The 17266-nt window shown below is 40.2% G+C and overlaps 1 protein-coding gene across 7 annotated transcripts in view; it reads right to left on the reverse strand.

Annotated features, from left to right (window-relative positions):
- Nucleotides 1-17266, reverse strand: part of LOC137241060 (P protein-like) — a 408891-nt gene that overhangs the window by 162866 nt on the left and 228759 nt on the right. The gene's annotated exons all lie outside the window — the stretch shown is intronic.

The raw sequence follows: 17266 nt of genomic DNA on the forward strand, positions 1-17266 counted from the left end.
GTGAATATTTAAATGTAACTCCCTCACATAGTTAAAAGCAAATCCTCTCTCTTCAAAAAAAAATATAAAAGTTTTTTCTCTCTTAAGTTAAATTCCGTTATAAAATATGCTCAAAAATTAGTGACGAACAACAACAACAAGCAAAGGGGTCAAAAAATTTAAGCTTTCGTCCGCCCAAAAAAAATTCATATCCGAAATGGACAATTTCATGGAATATTGTGCTTGATTTAAGTCAACGCCCCTCGAGGACAATACTGTGTCCCCTCTCAACATAAAAAACTCGAAAATAGAAAAATTCTGGAATCGAGTCCAACACGTCTTCGTCGAAACCCCAGATCAGGACCTGCCCGAAGATTTTCCAACATCTGCTAATATCAAATACAGGTCCTGTCTCATAGCGTATGAAGACACAAAAACCCAGATCGAAGACCAGCTTCAGTTGCTTAAACAAGCAAATACCCCCGCGCCCCCTTCCGTAACACCAGGTCCATCCGGCAACTCCCGTATTTCGCTAAAAATCCCTCCCTGCGATACCGAAATATTTTATGGTGGTTATGAAAAATGGCCCTCATTTCGTGACATGTTCAAAGCGGTCTACATAAACCACCCCAAACTCTCCCAAGCACAAAAATTATATCACCTCAGATACAAAACCCAAGGAAAGGCAGCTCAAATAGTCAATCAATTCCCCTTGACTGACACCAAATTCGCCTTAGCGTGGGAAGCGCTAAAGTGCCGATACGAGAACAGACGAATTCTCGTAGATAACCCAATACGGGCCCTGATGAAGTTAAAAATTATTACTACGGAAAACAGTGAAGACATCCAAAAATTGCAATCCTCAGTCAGTAATTGTCTTCAGATTCTCGCCACGCAACACGTGTCCACGGAGAATTGGGATCCAATATTAATATACCTCGTTACCTCTAAGCTCCCGGAAAATACAGTCGCGTTATGGGAGCAGTCTCTGAAGCAGGGACCTTCCTAACTGGTCCCAAAATGAATAGTTCCTCACCACTCGATATGAAGTCGTAGAGCAAGTCGATCAAATAAATTTAAAGCCACCCCAAGCTAGGCCATTTAAACCCCAACAGGCACATTCGTTTCCAAATAAATCGACCTCCCACACCCAGTCTTATATGACAGAGCAGCGAACAATGTACAAGTGCGCTATGTGTAAAACCTCATCCCACCGCCTTATCAGTTGCTTCAAATTTAAAAAGCTGTCGACCTCTGGGCGCAGAAGGTTTGTGAGAGAAAACAATATGTGTTCCAATTGCCTCTCTCAGTCACACATATTGAAAGACTGTTCCAGTACTCAAACTTGCAATCAATGTCAAGATCAGCACAACCCAGTTCTTCACGAAGACACGTCTCAAGTGCCGAAAAGACAACCCTCCCGATTGCAAAAGACAGCCTCACAAGCCGCGACCACGAATTCCACAGTCTCAACCGTTAATACTCCCGATAAAGCGAATCTCCTGGATGAAAGCCCTTCATGCTCGCAGAAAAGCCAAGTCCAATCGTTTTATTCCTCTCACAGCTCTTGTAGATCAGGGATCTGAACGAACCTTTATCTCTACCACTCCCATTTAAACCCTCTAGATTTGAAATATCAGGGATGGGCGGCAAGGTAGTTCAGACCTCAAACAAATTGTGCTCTCTGACTTTGGTATCCCCCGATTTTAAAACCAGAATAAGTGCAGAGGCAATAGTATTAGCCCGGCTAACAAAAATGCTCCCCTCGCTTAAGCTCACTAGCGAGCTCCAAGTCAAATGGCACACCTCAACCTCACAGACTGGAACTGTCACCCCCCGAGAAGACGAGTTTTTCGCAGTTTCATCGCAGCCACAACCTCACGCGATGATAACGGTCATTACATCTTCAGGCTGCCGTTTAAACCCAGCTTCCCAGAGTCAGTCTTGCTATCCCACTCTCGGTCTTAAGCTCTAAGCCAGTTTCTTGGAATGGAGAGAAGTCTGCAGAAGAAAGGGTATCTAAAGTCTTAATATGATAATGTATTAGAAGAATACATCACCCTCGATCATATGGAAGAAACGGGTTCCCGTGAAAAATTCAACGAAGGAAAATGCGCCTCGTTTTATCTCCCCCATCATGTGGTTATAAAGCCCGAGAAAAAAACCACGAAGGTAAGGGTCGTATTTAACACCTCTAAAAAATTAGCATCAGAATATTCTCTTAATGATATTCTCTATACCCTCCAACCGGATCTGATGCTTGTTATTCTCAAATGGAGAACATAACAGTTTGTTTTCAACGGAGACGTAGAAAAAATTTATCGTCAAATCATAATGCACGAAGACGACAGAGACTATCAGAGGATCGTCTTTCGCTCATCTCCGAGCGACCCCATAAAAGTCTATCGTCTAAAAACAGTCACATTTGGTGTGAACTATGCTCCCTACCTAGCCGTACGTACTCTTCACCAACTGGCCAAAGATGTAGAAGAAACTTTCCCCAAAGCCGTCCCTGTCTTGACGAAAGAAACATATGTAGATGACATCCTCTCTGGCAGCCAAAAAATACCCTCGGCTGAAAATAACGGCCAATCACCCCAGTATTATAAAAAACATCAAAGAAGAGGACTTGCTAGACACCAATCTTTTGGAATTGGAAAAAGCAAGCAACACCAAAACTCTCGGCATACAGTGGAACGCCCTGACCGACACGTTTTCGTTTACAGTGGACTCAATATCCCTCTCGTCCGCTAGTACAAAGCGGCAAATTCTCTCCTCGGTAGCAAAACTTTTTGACCCCGCAGGGTGGCTTACGCCGATTATGATTCAGGCCAAGATTTTACTCCAAGAGTTATGGATAGACAAAACTGGCTGGAACGAGTTCGAAAAAAATCTACCCAGCATCTCAGACATAAAGATACCTCGATGGGTTGACTACATCCCGAACCAGCAGGTTGAACTGCATGGTTTCTGCGACGCGTCAGAGAAGGCATATTGGGCCACTATATATCTGCGAACAACCCACGGTGCCACCACGTCGTCCCACCTTCTGGTCGCTAAAGGCAAGATTGCCCCTCTTCGCACTACCAGTCTTCCAAGACTAGAACTATGTGCAGCTCTATTCCTTGCCCGACTAATCGCCGTCGTGCAATCCCATCTCGAACTCTACATGTGGTCTGACTCGGCAATTGTTTTAGCATGGCTCGAAAAGCCTCCCCACGCTTGGAAAACTTTCGTATCCAATCGAACAGCCAAAATTCTGGATCTCGTCGGAAGCGCCTCCTGGAAGCATGTAGGCAGTCGCGACAATCAAACCGATATGGGCACAAGATGATGCAAACCCATGGACTTGGCAAATTCTTCCTTGTGGTGGAATGCCCCTGCGTGGCTGACCCAGCCCCCCAAGCCTGGCCAAAACCATCTACGCGCAGCACCAACCCGCCGGAAATGCGCCGAGTCGAAGCTCTACTCGTCACGGAAGATGCACCGGATTTTCTCGATTGATTCTCCTCTTTTCCTCGCGCCCTCAGGGTCATGACATATGCCTTCAGGTTTACTAATAATCTCAAGGACAGAATTCGAGGCATTATACCCGCTTACACCCCTTCTCTGTCTCATGAAGATCTCCGCAAAACGAAAAATAAACTTGTGACGTTAACGGAAACCCAATATTTTCCTCGCGAAAGAGCATGCTTGGAAAATGCAAAAACAATTGAAAAAAGAAGCTCTCTACTACTCATAAAGAGATGCATACCTCAGTGCAAAACTTGTACCCTCCACAAGCAGCAAATGCGATCGCAAATCATGGCGGTCTTGCCACCGGAACGATACATATATGTTCCGCCTTTTACCACTACCGGTGACGACTTTGCGGGATCTTTTCAAATAAAAGCCTCCGTGCTAAGGTCTCACACCTTACTGAAAGGCTACGTGGCCGTTTTTGTCTGTTTTGTGACAAAAGCTATCCACCTTGAGCTGTGCTCGGACTTAACTACCAATGCCTTTCTCGCTGCATTTGCTCGCTTCGTCGGACGTCGTGGATATCCTGCCACAATGATGAGTGACAACGGCAAAACGTATATTGGAGCTAAAAGAGCGACCGAAAAGGAGTTCGTTGACTTCATGAAAACTGCCTCTCAAGAAATAACCGCAAAAGACTCTCCCCACGGCATCAATTGGAAACTCATTCCGCCCGGAGCTCCCCACATGGGCGGCTTGTGGGAGTCTGCAGTGAAGAGTTTCAAACTGCACTTCAAGAGGACTGCAGGAACCCACAAGTTCACATTTGTAGAATTTACCACCCTCTTGGTAAGAATAGAAGCCGTGTTGAACTCTCGTCCTATCTCACCTTTATCCCACGATCCCACCGAGTTTACCGCGCTGACCCCCGGCCACTGTCTCAGAGGTAGCCCCTCCTCGCTATACCTGAAGTGGATCCCGCGGATTTATCTCTTATAAATCGATGGGACAGGGTAAAAAGCTTACATCATCAATTCAGCAAAAGGTGGAAGGAAGACTACCTGAAGGATCTCCAGAAAAGGCAGAAGTGGAAAAATCCACAACCCAAACCCAAGGTCGGTGAGTGTGTCTGCATTCACGACGACTCACTTTCCCCGACTGAATGGCAGCTTGGACGTATTGAAAAAATACATCCAGGGCCTGACTGCCATATACGTGTTGTTGACACGACCACTTGTCGAGCTCTGTTTCCTCCCTCAAACGGACGCCCACCCTCTCGGGCAACCTCGGAGAATCCGTAGGTACTCTCAAATCACCTCTGCCCACTCTTACCACATCACCATCACTCATATGTCGTATTTCGCAACATAATGCCAGCTGAAACACCCTGAATCAGTATTTCTCTCCACTAAAATACCTTCACAACTGTAATTATAGGTCGCTATGGATCGTGCAACTCAATCGTCGTCACGAAGACCAGTGCGGTTGGAGATCGTTGCTCCCAACCGCGCCAATGAATCACGCAGCTCGATGCTATTAACCTATTACCGACGGTGCCGCATATGCACCCGTCAGCACGCCCTTCGGAACTGCGTCATATTCAAAAAAATTAAACCACCCCAGAGATGGATGCTTGCACGAGCCCATAAGTTTTGCTTGAATTGCTTGGCATTATCGCACGTCACCAGCGAGTGTAGCAGATGCCGGATCTATGGAGCGCGACATCACTCCCTACTCAATCGGCGGGACGATACTCCAAGCACCCAACGCGCCATCCAGGCACCCCGGCCTGGCAGATCCGCCGTACCAATTCCGGCACCCGCACGCGCCGCCCAGGCATCCCGGCCTGGTCGATCAGCCGTACCGGCACCCACTACCGCCACCGGGAGACCCCGTTCTCGCCCGGGAAACAACATTCCCTCAGCAGCACCTAGCATCGCCCGACGCACCATTCGATGCACCGCAAAAGGGCTGCAGACCGCCAACGCTAGAGAAAAAGTGTCCTCGTGCGAGATGCGTTGCGGACCCTTAAGGAACTACAGGAGGCTCTAGCCGCTGAACGCGTCTAGGGCGGGAACGATGGCTGAGCGACTATTACAGTCATCAACAGCCAACTAACATATTTTATAGCTAATTAAAAACCAAAAACTAAATTTTTATATTGAATTTGAACATGTACCATATTTATAACTATTATAACTAAGTTGCATATACATATAAATATGTACATTGAACCTTTTTATACTCAGTTGAGCAGAGCTCACAGAGTATATTAACTTTGATTGGATAGCGGTTGGTTGTATAGGTATAAAGGAATCGAGATAGATATAGACTTCCATATATCAAAATCATCAGTATCGAAAAAAAATTCGATTGAGCCATGTCCGTCCATCCGTCCGTCCTTCCGTTAACACGATAATTTGAGTAAATTTTGAGGTATCTTGATGAAATTTGGTATGTAGGTTCTTGGGCACTCATCTCAGATCGCTATTTAAAATGAACGATATCGGACTATAACCACGCCCACTTTTTCGATATCGAAAATTTCGAAAAATCGAAAAAGTGCGATAATTCATTGCCAAATAAGGATAAAGCGATGAAGCTTGGCAGGTGAGTTCAACTTATGACGCAGAATAGAAAACTAGTAAAATTTTGGACAATGGGCGTGGCACCGCCCACTTTTAAAAGAAGGTAATTTAGAAGTTTTGCAAGCTGTAATTTGGCAGTCGTTGAAGATATGATGAAATTTCGCAGGAACGTAACTCTTGTTACTATATATATGCTTAATAAAAATTAGCAAAATCGGAGAACGACAACGCCCAATTTAAAAAAAAAAAATTCAAATTTTAAAAGAAAAGTTAATATCTTTACAGTATATAAGTAAATTATGTCAACATTCAATGGGCGTGGCTCCGCCCTTTTTCATTTAATTTGTCTAGGATACTTTTAATGCCATATGTCGAACAAAACATTACCAATCCTGAAATTTGGTAGAGGCTTAGATTCTAGGACGATATCTGTTTTCTGTGAAAAAGGGCTAAATCGGTTGAAGCCACGCCCAGTTTTTATACACAGTCGACCGTCTGTCCTTCCGCTCGGCCGTTAACACGATAACTTAAGCACAAATCGATATATCTTTACCAAAGTCAGTTCACCTACGTAACTGAACTCACTTTGTATTGGTGTAAAAAATGGACGAAATCCGACTATGACCACGCCCACTTTTTCGATATCGAAAGTTGCGAAAAATTAAAAAAATGCCATAATTCTTTACCAAATACGAAAAAAGGAATGAAACGTGGTAATTGGATAGCAATTGGATTGGTTTATTGACGCAAAATATATCTTTAGAAAAAACTTTGTAAAATGGGTGACACCTATCATATTAAGTAGGAGGAAATGAAAAAGTTCTGCAGGGCGAATTCAAAAGCCCTTGGGATCTTGGCAGGAATACTGTTCTTTTTTTGTCAAATAAATAGGGTATTCATTTTAAAACCTCATAATTGAAACTTTAATTAATGTGCTTTGTTTGCTTTGTATAAACAAATAGCAAAGGCCAGAAAAATAATAACTTAAAAATAAACAAGTAAGGAAGGCTAAGTTCGGGTGTAACCGAACATTACATACTCAGTTGAGAGCTATGGAGACAAGATAAGGAAAATCACCATGTAGGAAAATGAACCTAGGGTAACCCTGGAATGTGGTTGTATGACATGTGTATCAAATGGAAGGTATTAAAGAGTATTTTAAGAGAGAGTAGGCCATAGTTCTATGGATGGACGCCATTTAGGGATATCGCCATAAAGGTGGACCAGGGCTGACTCTAGAATGTGTTTGTACGATATGGGTATCAAATGAAAGGTGATAATGAGTACTTTAAAAGGGAATGGGCTTTAGTTCTATAGGTGAACGCCTTTTCGAGAAATCGCCATAAAGGTGGACCAGGGGTGACTCTAGAATATGTTTGTACGATATGGGTATCAAATGAAAGCTGTTAATGAATATTTTGAAAAGCAGTGATCCTTAGTTCCATAGGTGGACGCCGTTTCGAGATATCGCCATAAAGGTGGACCAGGGGTGTCTCTAGTTGTACGATATGGGAATCAAATGAAAGGTGTTACTGAGCATTTTAAGAGGGAGTGGGCATTAGGTCTATAGGTGCACGCCTTTTCGAAATGTCGCCATTAGGGTGGGCCAGGGGTGACTCTAGAATGTGTTTGTATGATATGGGTATCAAATGAAAGATGGTGATGAGTATTTTAAAAGGGAGTAATCCTTAGTTCTATAGGTGGACGCCTTTTCGAGATATCGCCATAAAGGTGGACCAATGGTGACTCTAGAATGTTTGTACGATATGGGTATCAAACGAAAGGTGCTACTGAGCATTTTAAGAGGAAGTGGGCATGAGGTCTATAGGTGGACGCCTTTTCGAGGTATCGTCATTAGGGTGGGCCAGGGGTGACTCTAGAATGTGTTTGTACGATATGGGTATCAAACGAAAGGTGTTACTGATCATTTTAAGATGGAGTGGGCATTAGGTCTATAGGTGGACGCCTTTTCGAGATATCGCCATTAGGGTGAGCCAGGGGTGACTCTAGAATGTTTGTACGATATGGGTATCAAACGAAAGGTGTTACTGAGCATTTTAAGGGGGAGTGGGCATTAGGTTTATAGGTGGACGCCTTTTCGAGATATCGCCATTAGGGTGGGAAAGGGGTGACTCTAGAATGTTTCTGTACGATATGGGTATCAAATGATAGGTGGTAATGAGTATTTAAAAAGGGAGTAATCCTTAGTTCTATAGGTGGACGCCTTTTCGAGATATCGCCATAAACGTGGACCAAGGGTGACTCTAGAATGTTTGTACGATATGGATATCAAACGAAAGGTGTTACTGAGCATTTTAAGAGGGAGTGGGCATTAGGTCTATAGGTGGACGGACGCCTTTTCGAGATATCGCCATTAGGGTGGGCCAGGGGTGACTCTAGAATGTTTGTACGATATGGGTATCAAACGAAAGGTGTTACTGAGCATTTTAAGAGGGAGTGGGCATTAGGTCTATAGGTGGACGCCTTTTCGAGATATCGCCATTAGGGTGGGCCAGGGTGACTCTAGAATGTGCTTGTACGATATGGGTATCAAATGAAAGGTGGTAATGAGTATTTTAAAAGGGAGTAATCCTTAGTTATATAGGTGGGCGCCTTTTCGAGATATCGCCATAAAGGTGGACCAAGGGTGACTCTACAATGTTTGTACGATATGGGTATCAAACGAAAGGTGTTACTGAGCATTTTAAGAGGGAGTGGGCATTAGGTCTATATGTGGACGCCTTTTCGAGATATCGCCATTAGGGTGGGCCAGGGGTGACTCTAGAATGTTTGTACGATATGGGTATCAAACGAAAGGTGTTACTGAGCATTTTAAGAGGGAGTGGGCATTAGGTCTATAGGTGGACGCCTTTTCGAGATATCGCCATTAGGGTGGGCCAGGGGTGACTCTAGAATGTTTGTACGATATGGGTATCAAACGAAAGGTGTTACTGAGCATTTTAAGAGGGAGTGGACATTAGGTATATAGGTGGTCGCCTTTTCGAGATATCGCCATTAGGGTGGGCCAGGGGTGACTCTAGAATGTTTGTACGATATGGGTATCAAACGAAAGGTGTTACTGAGCATTTTAAGAGGGAGTGGGCATTAGGTCTATAGGTGGACGCCTTTTCGAGATATCGCCATTAGGGTGGGCCAGGGTGATTCTAGAATGTGTTTGTACGATATGGATATCAAATTAAAAGTATTAATGAGGGTTTTAAAAGCGAGTGGCCCTTAGATGTATATGTGAAGGCGTTCTCGCGATATCGACCAAAATGTGGACCAGGTGATCCAGAAAATCATCTGTCGGGTACTGCTAATTTATGTATATATGCAATACCACTAACAGTATTCCTGCCAAGATTCCAAGGGCTGTTGATTTCGCCTTGTAGAACTTTTTCATTTTCTTCTACTTAATATGGTAGGTGTCACACCCATTTTACAAAGTTTTTTCCAAAGTTATATTTTGCGTCAATAAACCAATCCAGTTACCATGTTTCATCCCTTTTTTCGTAGTTGGTATAGAATTATGGCATTTTTTTCATTTTTCGTAATTTTCGATATCGATAAAGTGGGCGTGGTTATGGTCGGATTTCGGCCATTTTTTATACCAAGATAAAGTGAGTTCAGATAAGTACGTGGGCTAAGTTTAGTAAAGATATATCGGTTTTTGCTCAAGTTATTGTGTTAACGGCCGAGCGGAAGGACATACGGTGGACTGTGTATAAAACCTGGGCGTGGCTTCCACCGATTTCGCCCATTTTCACAGAGAACAGTTACCGTCACAGAATCTATGCTCCTACCAAATTTGAGAAGGAGTGGTAAATTTTTGTTCGACTTATGGCATTAAATGTATTCTAGACAAACTAAATGAAAATCTGCGGAGCCACGCCCATTTTGAAATTTTCTTTTATTTTTGGATTTTGTTGCATCATATCATTACTGGAGTTGAATTTTGACTTAATTTACTTATATACAGTAAAGATATTAACTTTTTTGTTAAAATTTGAATTTAAAAAAAAATTTTTTTAAAAAGTGGGCGTGTTCTTCATCCAATTTTGCTAATTTTTATTTAGCACATATATAGTAATAGTAGTAACGTTCCTGCCAAATTTCATCATGATATCTTCAACGACTGCCAAATTACAGCTTGCAAAACTTTTAAATTACCTTCTTGTAAAAGTGGGCGGTGCCACGCCCATTGTCCAAAATCTTACTAGTTTTCTATTCTGCGTCATAACTTCAACCCACCTACCAAGTTTCATCGCTTTAACCGCCTTTGGCAATGAATTATCGCATTTTTTCGGTTTTTCGAAATTTTCGATATCGAAAAAGTGGGCGTGGTTATAGTCCGATATCGTTCATTTTAAATAGCGATCTGAGATGAGTGCTCAGGAACCTACATACCAAATTTCATCAAGATACCTCAAAATTTACTCAAGTTATCGTGTTAACGGACGGACGGACGGACGGACGGACGGACATGGCTCAATCAAATTTTTTTTCGATCCTGATTATTTTGATATATGGAAGTCTATATCTATCTCGATTCCTTTATATATGTACAACCAACCGTTATCCAATCAAACTTAATATACTCTGTGAGCTCTGCTCAACTGAGTATAAAAAATATTGCCCAATGAACCCATAGCAAAAACAAAATTTTAAGGTCAGTGACTAAAGTTGAAAGGGCTTCGGAACATTCTTTTATTTTTTTTTTGTATCCTTCGACTGATCCATTTCGTGTTTATAACTAAACCCCTTACTGTACGAATTTATTAGATATATTAACTTCGCTGACAACGCATATCCGTATTATTGTACCAAAACAGGTGTTTGTAGCGTTAGAATTGACGAATTTCATCCCACATTTCCCCAATGGTGAATGACCTACCCGCTAGTTGATGATATACTGTTTCCTACTATTCATTCTGTTGGCGGTTATCTTTTGTTATATGTTCTTTGGTTATTACAATGGCGCTATGATTATGTTAACTTTGTCAGGCCCTTAAACGCTAATGTCAAAACGAGCAGCTTGTGTGACCATTGCTTAACGTGCCACATTTACTTTCGTGATTTTACTAGGATATTTGATGACCTTGTCATGAAGGGGATTTGAAAGTAATAATATCAAAAAATTTTATTACATTGACTTGAATTGAAACGGAGAAGAATGTTATATGCACTGATGACCAGTGTTGTCATTTTGGTGATTTTGGAGCCAGATCTAGCCCTTTATTTTCCAAAAATTCCGGTTTAGCTCCTAGCTCTTTTTTTGGCCCTTTTTAAAATGTTTGCCCTTTTTTGGCTCCAAATCTGTTTCGGCAATACGAAAAAAAAAAAGAGTTTCGACCCTTTAACTTCAGATTATAATAAATTTTAGTCTCCCGTAGCTTAGTTTCATTATACCTTTGAAGAATATATACGAATTAAAAAAGTAGATAAATGTAGAGATGAAAATGAAAGAAAGATACGTAATATATGTCGCGATGTCATAATTAAATTAATAGAGCAATTAAGGCAACGCTTGCCGCAAAATATAGAAACCGGCCGTTACATAGCGGAAGAGTACGTTGTCAAAAATGCTGCAATATAAAAGTAATTACGTGGAAACTAAGAAGACGGTGAAGCTCACCGTAACGTAATAAAGCGGTAGGGCATAAAATATTACGGCCGTCATGACGGTAGAAACTCGTTCATCAACGTTTTTCACCACCGCTATTCTGAAAGCGGTGAATATTTTGTCAAATAGCTCAATAATAAACAACCATTCAGATCCCAAATTTATTACTGAAAATCTATTTACAAATAAAAAAAGAAAACAAGCAAAAAAAAAAAACGGGAAAAAGATCAATTTAGTCAAAATATCATCGATGGAATCGGCTGGATAAGGTCTCTCAGCTTTACAAAAAAGCGGTGCCGCTAATGACGGTGAGTATAGCAACCGTTCTTTAGCGGTCGTAATATAGTGGCACCGTTTTCCGAGGAAACCAAGCCTTTAGCAAAATAGATTTCTTTTCAGTTGAAAACACATTGAGAATTGTGAAACCTCAATTGTTTTCATATTTCACAAATGAAAAAAAAAACCAGTATGGCACTGATGAAATAAAGAGATCAAAATACAGTGGAAAAATATCTATCTCCAAAATTGGAAAAATTTTACTTTAACATTAAGTTTTTGGTTTGAGGTTAAAGAGTTTAAGAACGCGTTAAATTAAAACCCTTTCCAAGAGCTTGTCGAGTTTGTGCTTACATTTCTGATGCTGCCAGTAAGTAATGCTGAAGTTAAAAGAACGTTTTCAAACATGAGTTTAATTAAAAGCAAACACAGGAACAAAATGAATTTAGTTATGTTGAATTCGCTTCTGACAATAAGAAGTGGTCTTAAACGGCTGAGTAAATGCTGTCATGACTTTGAAATAAACAACGATCTCTTAAAATTAATGAACACAAACAATATTTATGAATGTAGCAATAATAATAATTCATATTCTGAGGGCGAAATCATAGATAACTAGAATAACTTTGGTGTATTTTACATGGTAAAGGTTTATTTTATGATTTTCACCGAAAATTTGCTCAAAATTGTCAATTGGGATATCAAAAAACTCGAATTGATGTCAGGATTATAAACCCGAGGAAAAAAGACTCTTTCTCACCCGTGGAAAATGTCGAATGATCGAAGGGCTGCGCACGAAACGGGTTTTGGTAGCGACTTTTGATTGGTGAAAAACTTGACTTCTTAGCCTTTGCATTGACGTAAGTGGATGGATAAAGGCCATGTTTTTCTGGCGCATTGCGATATTCCATTTTTTAAAGCTGAGATAAATTTTACGTATACGTATAGGTTAACGCAACATGTTTCATTAACTGCTTTTTGCGGACGATGACGCAGGTACTTCACCAAGTTTTATCATTTTGCGTTCGTTAAAATAACAGTGGATCTAATTTCGTAATTTCTTATAAATTGTTTGCGTTTCTCATTATATGTGGATATACATATACGTTTTGGTCGCATCAGAGCAAAGAAGGGGGATAGCCGTTCATTGTTACCTTATGGCGGTGCCAGAGCATCAAAGCAAAGCAACGCGATCGAAATATATTATTTCATATTTTTACACTTATATATCTACCACAAAATATTTTTACAAAACTTTGCCTTTTTTATAAATTTTTATCAGCTTACTCGCTGATTTATTCGAACATAATGAAAACGCACCGATTTCTTGGATTTTTTTTGGCGCGTTTTACGCAACTCTATAGCCATCTGATATTCAAGACCCATTCTTGGCAACGAATGAACTTTTGTTTACAATTGAATGAACAGACAGCTGATATTCAAGACCCATTCCTGGAAACGAATTGAGAGAGAATGAATGTTTCGTATCAGGTCATCAGTGGCTATACGTTTTATACATGAAAAGATAGGTCATCTGTCAGTGGGCAAAACACTGAGCAAACTGTGCCCCTATTATTGGTTCCCAAACATGCGGACAAAAATAGAGAAGTTGATCAGAAATTGTGTGAAATATATAGCGTACACTATGCCTCCCTCCACACGTGAGGGCAAAGACATTGTATGCTATCAAAATCCAAACCTCCTCTGCCGTTCCACACAGTTCATATAGATCACTTTGGAACACTGCCGTCTATTAAGTGAAAGCGGAAGCACATTTTAGTTGTAGTAGATTCTTTCACTAAATTTGTAAAACTTTATCCCACCAATTCTACAAGTACTCTGGAGGTCAATGCTGCTTTAGAAAAATGCTTTATCGACACAGAAGAACTATTAGTGATATGGGAACCTACTTTACCTCCTTAGAGTTTGGTGCTTTCTTATTAAAGCCAAATATAAGTCATATAAAAGTTGCTGTCTGCTCTCCACAAGCCAACGGAGAAGTGGAGAGAGTGAGTAGGCTGTAAAAGGCTATGCTAGGTAAACTTACTGACGAAGTCAGCTGGCAATGACGACTGCACGAAAAAGCAACTTGAGGTGCAATATGCCATAAATAACTCAAAACATAGCACTTGTCAGGTGAAGAGGTGTAATAATAGACGAATTTATCGAATTTTTCCAAAGCCTAATATCTCCGGATGAGGACCGAGACTTAGTGCAAATTCGTAATAAAAAAAAAAAAAATAAATGTAAGGCGCGATAACCTCTGAAGAGATCTAAGGCCGAGCTTCTCTTCCAATTTGCGTCGTGCTCCTCTTGATTTTCCCTACAAATTGGCCGGACGGGACCTACATGTTTTATGCCGACTCCGAACGGCATCTGCAAGGCAGATGAGTTTTCACTGAGAGCTTTTCATTGCAGAAATACACCCGGAGCGCTTGCCAAACACTGCCGAGGGGCGACCCCGCTTAGAAAAATTTTCTTCTAATTTAAAAACCTTATTTCTAAAATTTTGATGTTGCTTTGTCCGGGGTGCGATCCCAGGGCATACGGTGTGGTAGGCGGAGCACGCTACCATCACACCACGGTGGCCGCGGTGGTCGTAATAAAGCTGACTTGATTATAAGAATACGAAGCCGAGCCGCACGGTAAGGGTCATTCTAGGACTAAGATATGCAAAGTAGGCGACTAAGTTACCGTGAGAAATGTCGATACTACTGTATTACGGAGTAATAAAAAGTATGTACCATGCTATAAGGGTCCTTATGTGATACATAAAATTCTAGGAAACGATATGTATGTCGTAAGAGACAAAGAACAATTGCCACTTGACTTAGCTGCCTTATGGCGGCGTCATTGAGGTCCACCGAATCCGTGAATGCCGACAAATACCTGAGGAGTGTGTCGACGAACCAGAATGTTATCCTCTGAAGATTGGCTAGTTATTTGCGTTATTTATGATGGAGGTCGCTCCTTATTAGGTTTGGCCGAGTTGTAAAGCTGTAAATGCAACATTTCGTAGTTCTTAAGTAATACAATGAAGACATCCATGTAAATGCAACTATGTATGTATGAAGAATAATGAATAAAGACGAAATGGGGAACTTCCGGAGAGGCAACCAAAAGAATAAAACGTGTTTCAATCAATTCGAAATTAATCTGAAAGTATTATTCCATCCGCCACTAAATCTCGAAGTTTAAATTTCCAAGAAATACTTCTTTGTGTACTTTTGAACAGGTGAAAAATATCTTAAAAACTGTTTTTTTTTTTTTGCCAAATAAATTTCATAATTGAAACCTTAATTAATGTGCTTTGTTTGGTTTGTATAAACAAATGGAAAAACTAGAAAAATAATAATTTAAAAATAACAAAATATTTCCCAATGAACCCATAGCAAAAAAAAAAAAGTTTTAAGGTAAGTGACTAAAGTTGAAAGGGTTTCGGCACATTCTCTTATTTTTTTGTATCCTTCTACTGATCCCTTTCATGTTTATAACTAAACCCTTTACTGTACGAATGAAATAGATACATTAGCTTCGCTGACAACACACATTCGTATGGACTATCCGCAATCTTGCATTGTTTCGTGGCTGACACAGAAATATGATTTGTGTCATTGCGGTAGTGCATATGCATATATTTATGAAATTAATTAAATAAATAAATTAAGAGAAGTATTACTTTTCACCAAATAAAAATGTTTTACGTGTTAAATGCGCTGAAAATTTCCTGAAAATTGAAGTGGAAACAAAACAATAAAAAAACATTGGAACAACAAATCAAAACAAACATATCATAAATGACTGATATCAAAACTGCCTCAAGCTGACCCTGAGGTCAGTTGGGGTCAAAGGCGTTTCATTCTGTCACATTACTGATTCAAAGTCGATAAAGAAGTTCATGGTGAAAATCCACGCTAAAAATTTGTGCTCATTTATTTGACAACCCATTTCATTATTTTCCGTTGTTTTATACGATGTGTCATATTTATATTGGTGGGACGCCAGTCGGCAAACGAAAATAAAATTCCAACATGTTAGCAAATCAAATTTTAATGTTAAATGGCCAATTTTCTTTTTCATTTACTGATAAACTTAGTTGTCAATTTGTAGTCAAAATGGACGGCAAACCAGTTGACGTTGTATGACAAACCGTTTTTATTGACATCATGACCAAGCATTACAGTTTTTGCCAAATTCAGTTGCACAGCGGAAAAGCGAACTCACTTAAACTTGACACTGCCGTCACTTCATTGCTTTCGCCATGGCTTAACTTTTAAAAATTTCACTTTACATATGTCTTAGACCAATTCCGTATTCTTCAAAATTCAAGATTTTAATAAATGATCTATAATCTATAGCTATTAATCTTATAAAATAAAGCCGCTAAATGTCATTGTACGCCCATCACTTCGCACAAAATGCTCCGATTTTAAAACGGTTATTTGAATTTGAAAGCTTAGCAACTTGACATAGACATTTCCGATATAATTTGAAGGTATAATTATATGGGCGTGGGAAAATAGGTGAAAATTGAGTTTTTCACTTTCTGGAACTTTTTATGTTCCGCTAGCTTGGCTCACTATCAATATACGCAAAAAAGTGTACGAATGAGATAAATTAAGCAATACGTGCCTACTAAAGGTAAATCATTTATTTTTGAAGCTTATAATTGCGTTTTCAAAGCATTTTAAGAAAACGAAAATAGTATTGTGTGTTATTGAATTATAAAAATCAAAAAGTTTTAGAACAAAGAGCAATTCCAAGAGTCATATAGCTAGGGACATGATTTCGATTATGAATACCCAGCAGAAATACCCAGTGCTGAACGGGTACTAATCGGATGAAGAGCGTGATACTTAGTACTGACACTTCTACCGATAGCGCTAGGTTCGAGCAAGGTATATATATTTAAATAAATTAATCAAAGACTGCGACTATTTCAAACCACCGGTGATTGAATAATTTAACGATGCGTTCAAAGGGCAAGTTCAGTGTAGACCTTTTTAAAGTGTTCCTATTTGGTTCAGTCATAGGTGGTTCTGAAATAGTAGCAAACTTTTATTAATTATTTTAAATCCATATTGCTTAGACTTCAGCGTTGTTGATACAAGTGTGGCTATCGACTCTCTCATTATGCATCCGATTAGCACCAGTTCGGATGTAGTCATGAAGGGCAGTTTTACCATCTCCAGTTAAGTTCAATTTTATCTGGAGTATAGCTAACTATCAGATAGATTCATTTGACACTTAAGTTTTCACCAACACAGGGTGACCAATAAAGGGTTAAATTGATAAGTAGGACAATTGTGTAGAACAAAACATCTTTTGTGAATACACGAAA

Source organism: Eurosta solidaginis, chromosome 2 (assembly GCF_040869045.1).
Source record: "Eurosta solidaginis isolate ZX-2024a chromosome 2, ASM4086904v1, whole genome shotgun sequence".
In the NCBI taxonomy this organism is placed as follows: Eukaryota; Metazoa; Arthropoda; class Insecta; order Diptera; family Tephritidae; genus Eurosta; species Eurosta solidaginis.